Here is a 19,681-nt window from a genome sequence, read left to right as displayed (position 1 = left end):
CACAGTCACGTCAGAGCCATTGAGGCTGCTCTTTGGACATTTACTGAGCATGTTGGGTGTCAGAGACCCACTTCTAGAGATCTCTGGTTCAGGGAATCCCTGTGAAGTGTTTAGAAGAGAGAAATGACAGGATAGCACAGTAACTATGAACCATGTCCTGAAAGATGACTAGACAGAGCCGTTAGGCAGGGATTGCTAGAGAGCATAAGGCTGATGGTGAGGCTTGAGCCGGCATTTACCAGATCAAGATGCAAAATTTATATCATGAGCCTGTTGTTGGGTAACTGGGTGGCTGTAGTTAAGACTTGGTTGCAAAACAAAGGAGTTTAGTTAAAGCAGCAAAGCTTTAGGGCACATTACCGATAAAGTGCAGCAGACGATTTTACAGAAAAGTGAGAGGCTCTGAGAGAACTATTGGGCTCCCTGAAGACTATCTAGGAAAGCACCAATGTCTCTCGTGGCACAAGGACTTTCCTTTTCCTGAGACAAGTCTCACTCTCTAACCCAAGGTTGTCTGGAACTTGCTGTAGTTCACGTAGGCCACAAGCTAGTGCTAGAAGGTATAGGCATGGGGCACCATCTTGGGTCTCATCCCCTTCTTTCTGAAGTCTGGCTTGCTCAGATGTCAACTTCAGGACCAGTTGTCCATGACCTTCTGGTTCAAGAGCCCGAAGGGTGTGCCTCAGCCCATCTCTGTGTTCTGATTCCAAATTCTCAGGACAGATAAGTGATTCATATCTACTAGAACCATGACATCTGATTGGTGGATTGATGCCTATAGCTCAAGTAGGGTACGTACAGATGCTTCACGATGTCTCTCTTCAAAGTGTAACAGAGTATGGGTAGGAAATGGAGACTGGCATGTTTGCTGCTGTGAGCTTAGTCATGTGATAGGAGACCTTCATCTTAAATCCTCTGGATGGACTTCTGGGTCCTCCTTGGTGCTCCCATTGGCATTGGTACAAGTATTTAGCTCATCACCAAACATACTTTGATAAAAATTATCTTATTGGGATCACTCTTCATAAGAATTTAAACTATATTATTAAGGATTAATACTATAATCATGTTCATTGCTGAAGTAGCATAATATCTGGTAAACACATAGCTGGATACAGTTTAGTTGACCGTTGAAATCAACTGTCACCTTCATTGTCAATTTTCCATTATACAACCATGAGCATGTTGGGAAAAAGTCATGCTGGGAGATGCTGTGTCCACTGACAACTGACAACATAGTATCTGTAGTCCACTGGTCTAAAATGATGTTCAGAATCCAGAATCCGAATGTATGCACTGGAGTCATAGCCCATGAGCACTATGGGAGAGCATCCTTTCTGATTCAAGACATTACAACAAAAATTCCAATTTGGACTTGGTGGCTTACCCAGTAGACATATATTCCTCCCATTGCTTCAGAAGTGGAGGTGCCAGCATGCCTGGAGAGAATCCACTTTCTGGCTTACACAGTCTTCTGACGTTGTCCCCTAATGGAAAAGAACAGAGGGAGGTGTCTTTATATAAGGCCACTAACCCCACTCATGAGGGTTCCATCCACATGATCAATTTCCACCTCCTAATATCATCATTCTGAGGCCTGGGGTTTTAAGATGCTAACCTGCATCTTAAATACAGTCAATACAAAGACTATAAGCACACTTGAGTGTGTCAGCTCAAACTCTCCTCACAGAAGGTATTCAGGGACTCCCTGTGGAGACCTCATCGCAGTGACAGATAGACTAAGTAGATGATTGTAGATGATTGTCGTCTCGATGGCAAAGAGGCCAAAAGATCCTGAGTGTACCTGGCCCAATCCACAGGAACTGCTGCCTGAGCGCCAGAGAAGGAAACTGGAAGCTACTGGAAAAAGCAGGGCAAGGGACAGGATGGAAAGGGAGGGGCTTCTTCCCAACCATGGTGTGGCTCTGAGACATTGAAATCTTCAGTTTGGGTCAGGGCAAGGCAGGGGTCTGGCAACAGCCAGATGACAGATTCAAACCATGTGACAGTGGCCAGCACAGGAGGTGGCAGGGCCCAGCACTGGCAGCAGTGCTCAGTGAACACAGAGGCACCTGGAGGATAAACACTGCTTAAGGAGCCTGTCAGGACACCACATCATATTGACAGGTCATATGCTTGCTAGTTTTACGTCAACTTAACACAAGCTTAGTCATCGGAGAGGAGGGAATCTCACCTGAGAAAATGCCTTCATAAGATCAGGATTCAAGCAAGCCTGTGAGGCAATCTTGTAGCTAGTGATTGATGGCAGAGGGCTGGTCAACCCATTGTGGGTGGGCCTTCCCTGGGATGGTGGTCCTTGGTGCTATAAGAAATCGACATCCCTCCATGACTTCTGCCTCAGCTCCTGCAACCAGGTTCCTGCCTGTCCTGTCTGAGTTGTCCTATCTTCATAATGATATTGATGTGTAAGACAAATAAATCCTTTCATCCCCAGGTTCATGGTCTTCCATCATAGCAATGATAACCCTGACTAGGAACGTAGTGGGAACACGGGATTTACACCTTTATTCATTGGTCTACCCATAGGAGTGATGGAGAAAGGGCTGAGGCCTGCCTGTAAATTATTTCATTTACGCAAATAACATTTTAGATCGTGGAAACTTGATGCCATGTAAATTGTGGCATCTAGTTCTCTATCTTGACTTATACTCCAATGTCGGGGGTACTGCTCAGCTTACAGGCCAAATTCTATTTCTATCCTTAAAATTCATGTTGTATTCCTAACCCCTTTTACCACAAAATGTTAAAGTGTTTGGAGACAGAGCCCTTCAAGAGATGATGAAGTTAAGAATGAAACTGTAAGGAAGTACAATGTGACTGATATAAGAACAGAAAAATTGGGGTGAGGGAGGGTGGCTCTGTTGGTGAAGTCTGCTTTGCAAGCAAGAGTTCAGCTCCTAGAACATATGGTAAGAGCTGAGTGTGGATCCCTCTTGGAATCAGGGAGCCAGAGACAGGTGGCCCTTAGGACTCATTGACTAGCCAACTAGTATAATCATACTGGTATTGCTCCAGGCCATTTACAGACCTGTCTCAAATAAGGCGAACAACATTTCACAGGAAGGAAAGACATTAGAGATTTTTATCTCCACACATATGCACACACGCACATGCGTGCACCCACACAGAAAACTTGGGATGTTCTTTCGAGCAGAAAGAATGAATTCGTAAAGAAGCAGCAAGAGGATACTCACCAGAGGCCACGAACACAGGACAAGGGGGAAATCAGTCCTACTGGCACATCACCCCAAACTCAAGGGAGAGCTTAAACTTCTGCAGCTTGAACCGCAGCTTAAATTCCACAGCTACCCTTGTGTCGTTTTGTTAGGACAATCCTTCCAAAAGGAACAGGTATCCTGAGACAGGCCCTCTTAGAAGTACACCCAGAGAAGCCTGTCGCCAGGGGTAACAAAGTGCATCCCAGCAAGACAATCCAAGGGCACAAGAACATCTGCAGATGGAGAAGCATAATCATAGAAATGTATAGAATCCGCCCAAAGAATGCATGTGCCCTAGCAACAAATAGATAAAGTGTGGAAAATAAGTCAAACAAACAGCTCTGAAAGGGTGTGTGGTGGTTGGGAAAATAATCAAAACTAGGAAAGCGAGAAACTATGAGGAAAAAAAATCAAGTGGTGATTCAGCTGAAGGAATTATAGGACAAAGTTAAGAAAGTGCAAAAGCATGATAAGGAAATCAAAGGTGAGGAATGAAAGGGAGAGACCAGAGAGGCTAAGATAAATAATAAGGCAGTTTCCTAGCACAAAAGGAACAAGAGGTCAGTGCAGGAGCCAATAGGGTCTCTAAAAGCTGCCAGAGGTAATTTATTGACAGAATATGAAGACATTGCTAAAAATATTCAAAGGCTTCCCCCCTCTCCTTTCCTCTCTCTTGCAAAGGAAGGTGGGGACACACGCCAGAGCAGACATCAATTTCCCAGGAGTGGAAAGCAGACATATTGAAGGAAATCAGGATCGTGTCAGCACAGGTGATCAAGAAATTAGGACCTCAGAAAAACTGCCTAAAGTGTAAAGCCAGGCCACAGTCTCTTGAAATGAGGGCCCAGAGGCCAGCCAGGGGAAGGGGGGTCTAAGCTTATAGGGGCAGAAGGGCCCCGTGGATGAACCACTGCAGCACAGCAGGAAGCACTGCACTCCGTAACCCTCTTATCTCATCAGGTAGATAAGTTTCCATCTCGGTACAGGGTGGGTACTGGGTTCCGTCAGTACTGGTCCATGCCGATTCCTGATTGAGGGGCCTGTTTAGAAGATCCCCAGCATAACCCACCTTTTTCACTTTTTCCTTTCAGTGAAGAAGACTCCAGAGGCAGAATTCTCAGGTTTCAGTTATGACACGGACTCAGGAGCCTGTGACTTCAGGACACTGATCTGAAAAGCAGGCCCAGCTCTGTGTTATGTCCCTATCCATGTTCAGAGATGACAGGGAATTGAAATCTGAGGCGACAGGGGAGATCCAAGACAGAGTGTAACAGAAAGAGGGAAGGAGGCTTCTGCCGTAAGGGAAGTCTATAAAAGCAACAATATGTAAACCCAACCGTGCTGTCAAACTTCTGCTGCTGGATCGTTTTATCAAGAGCATTTTCTCTTTAAAAGATACTATTTTTTATTTTTCAATTACACACACATTTATGAATATATCTCTCTCGATCTGTGTGTGTAGTGTAGTGTGTGTGTGTGTGTGCTTAAACACCTGTACATTCATATGTATGCAACACACACACACACACACACACACACACACACACACACACACACACGACCCCAAAAATCTAATATAAAAAAGATAAAAACCACTAATTATCTTGGGTCAGAGGAAACACTTCTACGGTGATTTTCACAAAGAAATAAACAGAAGACATGATGCTTCATTTTGTGAACACTCTTTTACGAAAAGGAACCTTCAGATATTCATCAGACAAGTTGAGTGGTAAAGGAATTCAGGCTGGCGTGTACTGAAAGTCTGCAGCTCGATGCTAGGGGAAAGGAGACAATGCTCCTGCTTATGCAGGGCAAGCTGCTGCTGCTACTTCTGCTGCTGCTGCTTCTGTCTTCTTCTTCCTCCTCCTCTTCCTCCTCCTCTTCCTTCTCTTCCTCTTCCTCCTCCTCTTCATCTTCTTTATCCTCCTCCCTCTTCCTCCTCTTCTTTCTCCTCTTCATCTTCTTTATCCTCCTCCCTCTTCCTCCTCTTCTTTCTCCTCTGCTTCCTCCTCCCCCTCTCCCTCCTCTTCCTCCTCTTTTTCTTCCTCTTCCTCCTCTTCTTTCCCCTCCATTTTCTTTTATTAAAAATAGATTGTTTCATATAATATATTCTGATTATGGTACCCCTCTCTTAGCTCCAAGTTCCTCCCCATCACCCCTCCCATCCACCCACATCCACACCCTTTGTGTCTATTGTTTCAAAATAAGGCATCTAAAGAATGATAACAAGGTGAAATAAAATAAGATAAAACAAAAAACAAATCAGGTTTGGTCAGAACAATCAGAAAGAAGAAAAAAATACCAAAGTAAAAGCACAAGAAGCACACGTAGGTGCGAAGACTCAGATGTTCACACACGCAGGAATTCCACAGCAAAATTGAAAGTCTATGTGTGTGTGCATGCAGAAAAACCCTGTAAAGTGAACCTCCAATGATACCATTGAGTTCATTTGGTATTGGCCATCTACTACTGGGTATGAGCCCTTCCCCTATGCGTGGTTTGTATACCCCAATGAGACTCCAATGGGAAACTAATTTTTTATCTGCAACTGGAGGCAGCTTCTAGGGTTAAGAATTGGGCTTGTGTCCACATCTCCTGTCAGAGCTGGGACTCCATCTGCAGCAGACTCATACAGAACCTGAGTGTGCTGCTCGGTCTCTCTGAGTTTGTATGTGTCCTGTGTGTGGTGATGAGAGATGTCTAGCTGGGGCTCTATTGCCCTCATTATGTGATCATTTCATTTAGATTGCCTACATATGTGTATATATTTTACAACGCTTCTACTCTATTAGGTTTCCATCTGACCCCTCAAATGGCCCTTAGTTTAAGCTTTCCATATTCCTTCCCTCACCTCCCTTTTCTCTCCCCAGTCTGACCCCTCCACTCTAGTCACATATTCCCAACCTTGTCCATCTATGACTACTGTATTTCCACTCCCTAGGGAAATCCATCCATCCACAAAGTCTCTTACTCTAGACCTAACCTCTGTGGTTATACAGATTGTGACTTCTACCTGCTTAATTCTGGATTGCAGTTGTTTCTGAGCTTAGTCATATTATAGCCCATTGGGAAGCTGGTGCATGCTATGGAGGCAACAGGAATATACCAGATGAGTCTCCTGGTTTCATGGAGCTTTAATGTGGGTTGTGGAGTCACATGATCCTGCAGATGCAGTTCTGGCATCACTTACCGGAAGGCTCCAGCTACTCAAGTAGGTGCAAGGTGTTCTGGGAATTTGAAACACAGAACTTGTCCTGGTTGGGAAGCTCAGAAGTTATCTTGAGGATGCAGTGTGGGAGCCTAGGGGATGGCCTGCCAAGGATGAACAGGTGAAGGGGAAGGGAAAGCATTGGGGGAAAGGCAGCAGTGTATTAAATACCTGTGGGTGGGGCAGAGACTCTCACCTTGTACCCAACAAGGTGGTGGGTCATGCCCAGTACCTCTGTGCTCCACTTAGTAGCAATGCAGCCCTGCTGGCGTTTTACATTGGAACGTAGTGTGATTAGACTGGTGTTTTAAAACAATTACTAGAGGCAGAAATGGTGAGACAGGCATGTAGACATTAGAGGTGGAGTAGTTAATAGATTAACAGGGTTTTGGCAGAGGGTAACAGAGAGAGCTAAAAAGAACTGAGGAGGAGTTGGGGATTTAGCTCAGTGGTAGAGCGCTTCCCTAACAAGTGAAAGGCCCTGGGTTCGGTCCTCAGCTCCAGGGGGTAAAAAAGGAAAAAAAAAAGAATCATGTAGGAGATAAAACTAACAGGATAGTGAAGATGGTGTGCAGAGCCTACTGGACAGGGTGGCCAAGGGAGAAGGTAGGCTTGAGGGGAAAGAAGGCCTTGGGAGATCCTAATACTCTGCCTGTGAGGTGGGTAGAAGGTAGACATTGGGTGGGACCCACTGAGATGGTGAGTACTGGAAAGCACTGACAATGTGGGAACTTCAAGAGTTCTCTTTTGGGCACCTTGGCCTTGCAAACACCAATGAAAAACATAAGCATTGTCAAGGAGAGATTTCATTCCATGGACCTGGAGTTTGGAGAAGTCTGGGCTGGGTGTAATTGAAACCATGGGTATTATTTTTGGATGAGGTCCTTAGAAACACCCAGAGGTGAGGGTCGTGTGCAAGTTCTAATTAAGGCTGTGTTCCTAGAGGAGCCTGCTGAGGGGCTGGCTCGGAGTGAGGAAGCAGCAGCCAAGCAAGGGTGTGCTCTCAGGAAAATCCCGAAGAGGGTGTGATCTTCAAGGGGGCCCCCGCAGAGTAAATCATCCCTCATAGCTTCCCCCAGTCCAATGCCAAGGAGCCTCTCCAGCACAAGGATACAAAATTCCAAGAATCTTGAGGGCACTTTCTCCCCCACATGCTCAGGCATGGCTGGATGTTCAGCAAGGCATGGACGGCACAGAAACCTCACAGAGAGAATCCAAGGCAAGGGCACAGAGTGCTGATATGCCACTACTGAGTTGGAAATGGCTGCTTAGGGAGACAGAGGGAGACAAGGGGAAAGGTGCTCAAGGCCCCGTGGTGAGCCAGGGCCATGTGCTGCCTGGAACAGAATTTATGACAAAGACCAAGAAGGTTGTTTTTTCACTTCCACCCTGTAGGAGTACAGGACACATATTTCTTTCTCCACTGCAGGTTCAGTAAAGGCTTGGGGAGGCCAAGATCCCATCTCGTTAATGGGCAGATGGGAGTACAATGCCCTCCCCCATCCTTGACCTAATGTTCCTTCTTGTGGGACAAAGGAGGCTTGTGGGATGGAGCAGAGTAGGCAGAGGATTCAACCGTCTTCCTAGTATCATTAGACCCAGCCAGATTCACGGTAGGCGCTCACTAACCAGAATCTCACAACTAGGGGGTAGGACGGGAAGGGAAACTTCTGTTTTGAAGACCCCACATCAAGCACCCTTGAGTTATGATTTTGTTCAGAGGGGAAGAGGTGTGGAACATTCAAATCAAGATCATGACTTTGCTCTGGAGCCACCTCTCTGTACCCTGGGAGACAAGAGGGGATATAGGGAAGGCACAGGGAAGCATGTTTCAGTCTCTGCTGCTCAGAGCACAGTCCCCAGGCAGGGACTTGGTTTATTTTCTTCCCCCGGGAAGCTGTATTGACTTTGTCCATTAAGCAGGCTTGCTTGATGTCCGCTGACCCGGCGCTTTCTCCCTCAGGAAAGCCCACGGTCTGAGATCAGCAGAGGTGTGCAAGTTCCCAGGCCTCTCAGGTCCACAGGGACGGTGTCTGGAGGCCTCGGACTCTGGGTTGGGATGCAGGGGCATGCCTGTGGGACACGGAGCATGACCCTCTGTTTGCCAAATCTCCAGCTCAAGGAGCGGTGAAGAAAATTGGAACTAATAATGCCTGCCCCCGGAATTGCCTGGGACTAATTAGGAGACTGATAATGCACAGTGTGTGCCTAGGATGAAAATGAGTTATGGTCTCGTTATTAATATAGCTGGCTGGATGATTAGTTTACATAAAACAAGGCCACTTCTCAATAAGCCAGAGGTCATTAGGCATCTGCCCAGGGTGACTTAAAGAGAACAGCCTATGCGTGAATTTGCAAAGAATTACCACAGAGCTTGGGGCGGCAAAGCCAAAATGTCCTGCCCTGCTTAGTAAATAAAACGGGAGACCCCAATGCGATGCATGTGCGATTTTCCCCCCTTATACACAATACTTTCCATAGAATTGGACATTAATATTAAAAGTAAAAGGAGGTAGGGGAAGGTGAAACCTAAAACCAATGTAAATTGGAAGCAAACTAGTGTTCATTTCCTGTGGAGGAATTTTATATTTTTAATGGAGTTACTGTGGCTTTTTTATTTTTGCGTAAGGTGAAGAGTCAAAGTGTGAGCGTGTCAGGCTTCCAAGTGTGAGTCCTTATAGGAGCAGGCCCTCGAAATCACCAACACGCCCCAGGCTTGCTCCCGCATAACTAATGTCACCCTGGCGGGCCAGGGAGGGCCCTTTGACTCCCCTGGAAGTTATGTGGGGGCGAGGGGACTGTCAAGAATGCAGGATTAGGCCCCATAATTGAGCCTGTCATTAGCAGGAGAGGCAAGCTGGCCAGTGTGCCTTCCTAAGCTGGAATTTTTTATGAGATGAAGACAGGATTGCTTTGGTATAAAGCAGGTAGAGAGTATTTCTGTAAGCTGGCAATCTCTCCCCTCTCTCTCTCTCTCTCTCTCTCTCTCTCTCTCTCTCTCTCTCGTGTGTGTGTGTGTGTGTGTGTGTGTGTAATTGAGTTTGTGTCTGTGTTTGTGCATGAGTTTATGTGTGAATGAGTTTGTACATGTGAGTGTGTGTGCATAAGTTTTGTGTGTGTGTGTGTGTGTGTGTGTGTGTGTGTGTGTGTGTGTGTGTGTGTAAGAGAGGGAGAGTATACCTGGCTAGCTCTGCAACATTCTTTATATTCTTTATAATAGATCTCAGAAATCTGAAATTATCCCTTAGACTGGAGTAAGCTTCACTTCAAACACAAAAATCAGAAAGACCTTTCCAAATGTTGGCCCTTCTTTTACCCTTTTATTTATTTATTTTTTCTCCATCTTTATTAAATTGGGTATTTCTTATTTACATTTCAATTGTTATTACCTTTCCCGGTTTCCAGACAAACATCCCCCTAACCCCTCCCCTTCCCCTTCTATATGGGTGTTCCCCTCCCCATCCTCCTCCCATTACTGCCCTCCCCATCCTCCTCCCATTACTGCCCTCCCCATCCTCCTCCCATTACTGCCCTCCCCACAACAATTCTGTTCACTGGTCTTTTACCCTTTTAAGAAGCCAGCTAGACCCCACTGAAACTACTCTGACTCAGGGTACAGCATAAACAGTGTTGGCGGGGAGATGAAGAGCATTTTCTCTGTAAGTCACTAGTAGACCTTAATGCTGCAGCATCACCCAATCCCATTGGAGGATGGGGACGATGGAGGTGGATTACCTGGCCATGATCACTCTGGGTGGGGCAATCTGAATTCTGCAGCCATTTCTCACGTCCACACCAGTGGCTTTCTAAGTAAATGATATTTGCTTATTTATTTAGAGGCAGCTTCACTATGTAGGCAAGCTGGCTTCAAGGTTGGTGCTCCTGCCTCTGCTTCCCTACTACTAGCACACACACACACACACACACACACACACACACACACACACACCACACACACCACACACACCACACATATACACATGCACACACCACACACACACACACCACACACACACACATACACACACACCACATACCACACAACACACATCCTACAAATACACCAAACATACCACACACATACACACACCACACACCACATGCACACACCACATACACACACACATCATACCACACACACACCATACACATACACACACCACATACACACACAAATCACACCACACACATACACACACCACATACACTACACACACATATACCACATACACACCACACACACACATACCACACACACAACACACATATTATACACACATACACCACACATACACACACAACACATACACACAACACATACCCCACACACACACCACACACACACACCATACCACATACACCACACACCAAATACACACACACATACACCACATAACACACAGCATACATCCCGATACACACACACACATACCACACACATACACACATGACATACACCATACACCACACACCACACACACATACACACACCACATACACACACACACCACACACACACACCACACACACACACCACACACACATACACACACACACCACACACACATACACACACCACATACACACACATACACACAACACACACAACACATACACACACCACATACACACACATCACACCTCACACACACACACACATACCACACAACACAACACAAGTCACACATATCACACACACATTCACCACACACACATATACCATACACACACACCACACACACCACACCCATACACACACCACATACACTACACACACCACACACCACACACACACTCACACACATACTACTCAACACAACACACATCACACATATCACATACACACACCACACATACACACACACCACACACACTGCACACATACATACACCACATACACACACATACACACAACACACACATACCACATATACACACACCACATACACACACATCACACCTCACACACACACACACACACACCACACAACACAACACATTTCACACATATCACACACACACATTCACCACACACACTTATACCATACACACACACCACACACACCACACCCATACACACACCACATACACTACACACACCACACACCACATACACTACACATACCACACCACATACACCACATACACCAAATACACACAAACACACACACACACACACACACACACACACACACACACACACACACACACACACTGTCCTAGTGGAACATTGCAGGAAGATCACCTGAGAACTAGTCTCTTCGTGTGCTACCCTAGTGTTTTAGGTGAGAAAGTTTCTAGTAATTCATTTTCCCTCTAGCTGTCCTTGGTGGTGACTCTGAACTGGGTGGATGTTTAGGATGTGGGTTCAGAATAGATGGTATATAGTTCATCTTTCTGGCAGTGATCTGAGAGCAGGACCTGTTGTCTATTAAGGCCACTCCCAATGCACAAAAAGAAAACCATGTCGATGGCATTTTAAGGAGTGTTTATCTTTCTGTTCTCTGGAGGCGATTGCAGAGGGCAGGCTGAGCTATCTGGGAGTCTCTAATGTGGTAGCATACTGTTGATGTTCAGTGGCAAAGGAGTGCATTTGAATAGATTAATTTTTCACCTCACTGGAAACTGTGATTCAGCCTAGATTCTTCTACATTCATTCATCATGCTCTCCCTGGTGCTTGGCCAGCATCAGGTACATTCGTAAGCGAGGAATAATTATCCAGTGAATACCTGTGTGACCCTTTATAAGACTTCTTAGTTTGTCACTCACTGTCTTACTGAGGGTTTTTATTGCTATGAAGAGACACCATGACCACAGTTAGTCTTATAAAGAAAAACATTTAATTGGGACTGGCTTACTGTTCATAGGTTTAGTCCATCATCATCATGGTAGAAAGCATGGTGGCTTGCAGGCAGATATGGTGCTGGAGAAGGAACTGAGGGTTCTATATCTTGATCCATAAGGGGCAGAAGCAACAGCCACACTAGGCCTAGCTTGAGCATATGAGACTTCAAAGTCTGCCCCCACAGTGGTACACTTCTTCCAACAAGGCCACACCTCCTAATAGCGCCACTTCCAATGGTACAAACATTCACACACATGAAACACAATAGGGTCATACCTATTTTAAGCAGCATAATGTCCCTACTAAGTCTTATGCCATGTTTGTAAGGTAGCAGTTCTCTGTGTGCATGGGGCAGAGCACTTGGCTGGCCAAGTCAGGCAGGTTCTGGTAAGCAAGGGTCTTTGGTTCATCCTTCTAGATCTGTCTACAACCATTCCTTTATTAGCATGAAGAACAATTTCTTTTATTACAACTATTAGGAGAAAGGAGAAGAGAGGAGGGTCCTGGAGAGAATGTTCTATTTAAAGTCTGCTGGGAGGGATTGAGCCTAAACCTGGGATGTGACATTCTGTGGGACTGGACTGTGGGCCCAGGTAACACTGTGGCTTGGGAGGCCTTTCTTCTCCTTGCTTTTACACAGCCCTGCTCTGGGCACACTGCATGCAGCAACAGTTAGGATTAGAAAGGATGCTCCAGTCAGCTCTAAGAAAGTCAGCACCAATGAACAAGGCAGGACCAATAGACAACAAGTGACCATGAAACGGACTTGTACCCTTGTTTTAGTCAGGGTTTTACTGCTGTGAACAAACACCATGACCAAGGTAACTCTTTTAATGACAACATTTAATTGGGGCTGGCTTACAGGTTCAGAGGTTCAGTCCAGTATCATCAAGGTAGGAACATGGCAGCATCCAGGCAGGCATGGTGCTGGAGGAGCTGAGAGTTCTACACCTTCATCTGAAGGCCACTAGCAGGATACTGGCTTCCAGGCAGCTAGGGTGAGGGTCTTAAAACCCACACCCACAGTGATACACCTACTCCAACAGGGCCACACCTTCTAATAGTGCCACTCCCTAGGCTGAGCATATATAAACCATGACAACATTGTAGCCTCACCCACACTCTCTTCTGGACTTAGAATGTAAGAGACTTGTATCTTGGTTTCTAACTACTGTTTCCCTGTGTGTGTGCAAGTGTGTGTTTTTTTCTGTTTCCCTCCCTCTCTCTTTCTCACTCTCTGTGTGCTTATGCACTAGCTGAGAAGCCTGAGAAATTCTGTGTTTGTACTTCCAATTGCTATCTTTGTATTAAAAGAATTCAATGTGTAACAGGTGCCCCTTTGGTAGTTATTAGACAAGAAAAGGGAAAACTCAAAAAAATCAGCTGAAATTTCAAACAGCTTCATCTTTAACTTGGTATGGAGAAAGGTCTGTAAAAACCAACCAAACAAACAACAACAACAACTTCAACCACCTAATCTTGAGTAACAGTAGTGGCAATCTTAACAAGCATTCTTCCAATAGTACTCTTTGTAGGCAAAAATCAATTTAATCCTCCCAACAGCCTTGTGACTCGGGAAGTCACGTTACATCCATTTTACAGATGAACAAATTGAGGCACAGGAAAGCTAAGTGACATGGCCAAAATCACATAGCCAGTATGAGGCCCAGTTGTAACCTCAACCCTAGAAGTTTATTTAGTTCCACAGTCTGAGCCCTTGATCACTATGAGGTCTGTATTAGTTTGGTTGGTTCAAATAATTATGTTGCCCAATTACTTGAGATTTCTAACTAGATACTTGAGGTTCTTTAACTAAGAAGCTACAGTTTTATCATTAAAATGCTATTTAAGTTATTTTAAGCTGGATTAACTTTAGTCTTGTGTGTGTGGGTGTTTCCTCTGCACACGTCTCTGAGTACCACATGTGTGCCCTGGCAGTAGAGGGTGTTAGATGCCCTGGAACTAGAGGGGCAGGTAGTTTGTTGGTAGTCGCCATGTAGGTACTAGGAATCGAACCCAGGTCCTTGGCAAGAACAGCCAGTGCTTTTAAGTGCTGAGCCATCTCTCCACACACGCTCCCAATGCTATTTTAAACGCTTCTATGCTGTGTTATTTGGAAGGAAGGAAAAAGATCTGGTTACATATCCACAGCAGAGGCCCGTCCTCCAGGCCTTGGTGAATTACACAGTCTCTTCTGACACACCTCTTTCCAGCTGACACAGCTTCAACTCTACCTCAAATAAAGAAAGGGGCTACCCCCAGTCCCCCTTCCCCCGGTCCCCCACCTAACCCAGAAGTACATTTAGCTTTAGCTGCAAGTGACAGAAAGCCCAGCAGGGGCTTAAGCAAAATTGGACGTTTCTCCCATAGCAAAAAACCTTGAAGCCTGCTTTGGCAACTCGAGAATGTCAGAATCGATTCTCTGTATTTGTCTTGATGTCGACACGAGGTGCCATGTCTATGTCCAGGAGGGAAGGGGACCTAGCCTTTACAGAATTCCCCAGCAGACTCAGGCTTCTATCTTACTGGCTGAAAGGATTACAAAGGAGGCTGGGAAAACTCACATGTCGCTTTTCCAGCTGCTTGGAAGGAGGTAGTACAAAAGTTAAGAGGCATGTTAAGTGGGGAAAAAATATACTTACCACATTTTCATTAACAAGGGAAGCTGGACAATCTTGTGAGATAGGATGAAGAGGTAATGGCCGGGGGTGAGGCTGGCACAGCCCCTCTGTCTGTCCACGTGGCTTTCTGTTCCCAGGCATGTGATTTCACTGACCTACTCATCTCCCCGCAGACATTGGTTTGGCTTCATCATGCTTGAGCGCATGTCTGGATGTTTTAATGATGTGACCATCTTGCATTGTGACATGATGTGGTCTCCAGACACTGATCAGAACCAATCTGTCTGGATGAGCCATGTCCACATCTCAGCAAGTTTGGCCAGGGACCCAGGACCAGCTCGCTGTGTCAAGGGAGTTCTACAGAGAGTTTTTTAATCAGTTTCTCAGCATCGGGATGAAGAAGCCTAGGGTCAGGCTCAGGACTCACAGTTCTCCCTCTCCCAGCCGCCCTCCCCCAAGCTCTGGGCATGCAGATGGCTCTCAATAAATACTTGATGGATAAACTCACATTCCTGGTGACTGATCAAAGATGTGTCACTTATTATGAAGTATGCCAAGAAAGTCACTCACCCATTTGTCCAGTAAGCACTTTAGTGATTTAATCTGTGAACCAATTACTTCAATAGTCTCTAGAAATAGACCTGTTCATCCTTTGAAGTGGGTTAATTGTCAACTGACATTTCAACTGTGTTTATTGACCTGACAGTCACTGGGGCCTTCCATAGCATCAGGCACAGTGCGTGGCACTGGAGAACACAGAAGGATATGAAATGCTGCCAACCTGGACCGAGAGGGGAGTGGGCTCGACATTCATAGCAACAATGTGACCAACCCCAGAGGAGACTAGCATCAAGGCTCTGTGGATTCAAGGGGAGAGTGACTCACAGCCTGGAGAAATTGTGGAGTTGTATAATTAGATTGGCTGCAGGAGTCTCTGTCCTTAGACGTTCTAAGCTGATGGCCAGCCTGGCTCCAGAAAGGTGTCTGGGGCATGGCTCTGTTGGGATTCCCTGGTTGAGTAGAGAATGAGAGCATGCTGTGTCCTGGAGAGCAATTTCACACGTGCTTCAAGTTGCTTTCTTCAAGACACAGGATGAAGAAGACCATCAAGAGGAAGAGTATCGTGGGAAGCTCAAGGCTGAGTCCTTTCCTAGAGGAGGGCAGGGGACACATTAAACTTGCTTCCTTTCCCATGATCCATTCGTGAAACTGTGTCTTCTTGGAGGGAAAAGAATGAGGTGTGACGGGTTGCGGAGAAAGAGCAACCAATGGGTGAGGTGGTCTGAGGCAGAGTGAAGCTGCAAAAAGTTCCTCACAAATGGTCCAACTGGAGAAGCAAACACAAACATATTTTTGGAGATATTTTCTTCATTTATAGGATATGACTTTATCACACATGTATAAACTAGGAGGAAGTGTGTATTCTTGCAATATACACAGACTCATAGGTGACAGTTGGGGCAGAGTTCAGGAAACTCCAATCATATTAACCCATTGTACTTCATCATAGTCCATTCTCATCCCTTTTCCAATCCCGCTAAATCCCTTCATCACAAGTTTCCCTTCTAGTTTCATGACTGTGTGACCTGCTGTGTTTAGTCAGGGTTGCTTGCATGAACATGGCGATGACGGTGTGTAATGGAACATGGGCAACTCACCAGTGACTATACGCCTGAGGATTATAACGCCACTCTTCAGGAACTATTGACTATCCATAGTTTTCAGGAAGGACTGAGGCCTCATGAACACCATCCATGGTGACGGGTAGATTTACTTTGTCTAGAAGTTGTTGAGAGGTTTTCAGTCAGTGATGGTCCCATGGCAAAGTGTCTCACTGAGCATTCCAGATGCTGCCTAGACAGCATGGATGCCATTCCTAGATGGTCCTCTCTGTCCACTCACTCCTGTCTTAAAGATGCAGAAGCTGAGGTAAGGGAAATCAAGCAGCATTAAGGAGAATTGATCCCACACAGCATCATGAGGTCCAAGAGTCCAGGTTCCTAGTTCTTGGGCTAGCATGAAAGCAATCTTCCTTTTCCTTTCATGAGAAGAACTGCTTCAGATCAAGGAGTACTTTATAGGGCTGATGAAAAATGCCGAGAAGATAGTGAAGTGCTGGTTCCTCTGCCCTCTGGACAACGCTACTTCCTTGAAAACATATTAGGGTAGGTTAACGCAATCCAGATCCAATTCTTTCATATCAATTCTAATGATGGCTCGTCTACAACGGGGGTTAGAGGGCAGAGAATACAAAGAAAAGCTAAAACTTGGAATTATAACTGAATCCTCTTTTTCTTTGCCAATTGTCTTTAAAGTGTTACAGAATTCATTAGCCAACTTAATGAATCAAGTTTACTGTTTGTGGAATGTTCATGGAAGAATTGTGCACCTGTCCATATCAACCAGAGCTTTGAGCCGAGGTAAGGATCAAGGAGTACAAGAGAATTCTTTCCTAAGACATTCACTTGTCCCACAGATACCATCTAGGTGCCCAGAGCTCTCCGGCACAGAAAGCCGATGAGGGAATGCAGACAATTGAAAGGTGGGGTCTACCATGCAAACCCAGCAGCTCTCTCTGATCACATGGAACTGTTCACATTCCAAATATACCTCACAGACTGGCAATTGGCCTAGAAGGCAATGGTCATCACTTTCTGCCAATTACATCTAGACTAAGCAGAAGTTTGAAGACAGAACTTGAGACTGGAGAGAGAGCTCGGTGGGTAAGAGCACTTGCTATGAAAATATGCGGAGGTGAATCCAGATTCTATTGTACACATAAGGAAAGTCTGGGTGCAGCCTTGTGCACCTTTATCCCTGCTGCTAGATCTAGGTAGGTGAGGAGAAGAGGACCACAGGACCTTTCTGGCCACCAGCCTAGCTCCAGATTCAGTGAGACACACTGCCTCAAAGAAAGAAAGCAGAGACTTTTCATCAGTGTGTATTCACAGGCTTGCACATCTATACACATTTTTTCACACACACCATGCTCACACACATACATATAAGCACACACACATTAATGAAATAAATAAAGACAGACTTGAATTAGACAATGAGCTGGAAGAAGCTGTACAGGGCCTTCGGAGATGGCTAATTTGGCAAACTGTTAGCTACTCAAGTTCATCCCCATTCTATCCTCAGAACAAGGGTATTAAAAAGCCAGGATGGTGGCACACAACTTTAATAGTGCTGAGAAGACAGAGATGGGAAAATCACTAGGATGCTAGTGGCCAGCATATTTGGCAATTTCAAGGTTAGCAAAAAGATCTTGTCCCAGAAGATCACCTGAGGTCTCCACTTCTGGCCTAACACACACACACACACACACACACACACACACACACACACACACACACACACTGTGGTCCTGCCTGTGGCACTGTTCCTTTGTCTACCGAATTAAGAGATTATATTCTGAAGTAATATGTTGTATCAGGCTTGGGAGGAAACCTGCATAGACATCACTTCACTCAATTTTCCCAATCCCACAAGACAGGTACTCTTACTATAATTTACCTCTTACAGAAGAGGAGGTGAGACTCAGAGAGATTAGTCACTTTCCCAAAGTTCCACAGATGATCAGAGATGAGACAGAATTTGAACCCAAGTCTTGCTCAACTCCAGTAATCATGTTCTCAAGTATGCCTAGGCTACCCTGATGTTTACTGAATGCTTGCATTAAGTAAGGTGCTTCTAGTGTGGTGGGCTGCTAGATGAGCCACCAAGGATGCCTCAAAGGTGACAGTCTTAGTTTCTGTCTTCCTCAACTACATAAAATGTCAAACATTTCATTAACCAAGATGTGTCCAGAATTAAGACATTGTTTTTTCTGAGAATAGAGAGGAAGAGTGAATTCTAGAAAAGGAAGGGAAATAAGATCTCAGGAGAGAGAATCAGAGGAGCACCTTAGGCTCTGAGATTTAGGGAAATGAAATACAAAAAGGCCTCAGGCAAAGACAATTCACGGAGAGAATTTAGTTTGGCATGGTGGCAACTGGCCTCGAAAGAGAAAGGAGGTGCTTAAGCGAGAAGGAGAAGTGAATCAGAGAAAGATTGGTGTGTTCAGCATGTGTGCACGTGTGTGTGTGTGTGTGTGTGTGTGTGTGTGTGTGTGTGTGTGTGTGTGTGTGTGTGTGCGTAAAGACATATCCTCAAGTCTGCTATAGTTAAAAGTGGAAGAATAGACAGGTCACATGGAAACAAAGTGCAAAGGGGGAATGGAAAAGAGAGGGGGAGAACAGAAGGTAAAAGATCACAAGAGAGGTAAGAAGAAAGCCTGAGGTAGCACAAAGCCCCAGGGAAGAAAGTGTGGCAGTGGAGAGGTTGTTTAATCAGCTTCGCCTAAGGCAGCCCCGCTTAAATAAAGGATGTCAGAGGAAGAGGGATCTTTTGGAAAGGCAAGGGTCAACAGTGGCTTCAGTGACAGCTGTTTGGGGCCAAAGGGACAAAGATGAGAAGGCAATAGGAGGAGCTCAGCTTGTAAGAATAAGGAAACAAAGGCCAAGGAGGGAAAGCAAGGAGGGGCAGGCACCAGGGAACTGATTATCCCTGAGGGGTTTTGGGAGGCTGGAAGTTGCTGTCAGGAGGGTGACAGCTAAGGTCTCAGAGGGAACTTTAAGGTGACCATAAAGTAGATATTTAGTTGCCTCTCTCAAAACTGGAGTTCACTGTGGCTGTAAACTGTGAACAAATTTGCCCCAGGCTCTACAACTGGTCCATCCTGCCTGCTTAGCGCTGACCACAAAGAGACCTGATACAGTCATT

This window comes from Rattus norvegicus, chromosome 5, assembly GCF_036323735.1.
Source record: "Rattus norvegicus strain BN/NHsdMcwi chromosome 5, GRCr8, whole genome shotgun sequence".
In the NCBI taxonomy this organism is placed as follows: domain Eukaryota; kingdom Metazoa; phylum Chordata; class Mammalia; order Rodentia; family Muridae; genus Rattus; species Rattus norvegicus.
This window is presented reverse-complemented; position numbering follows the sequence as displayed.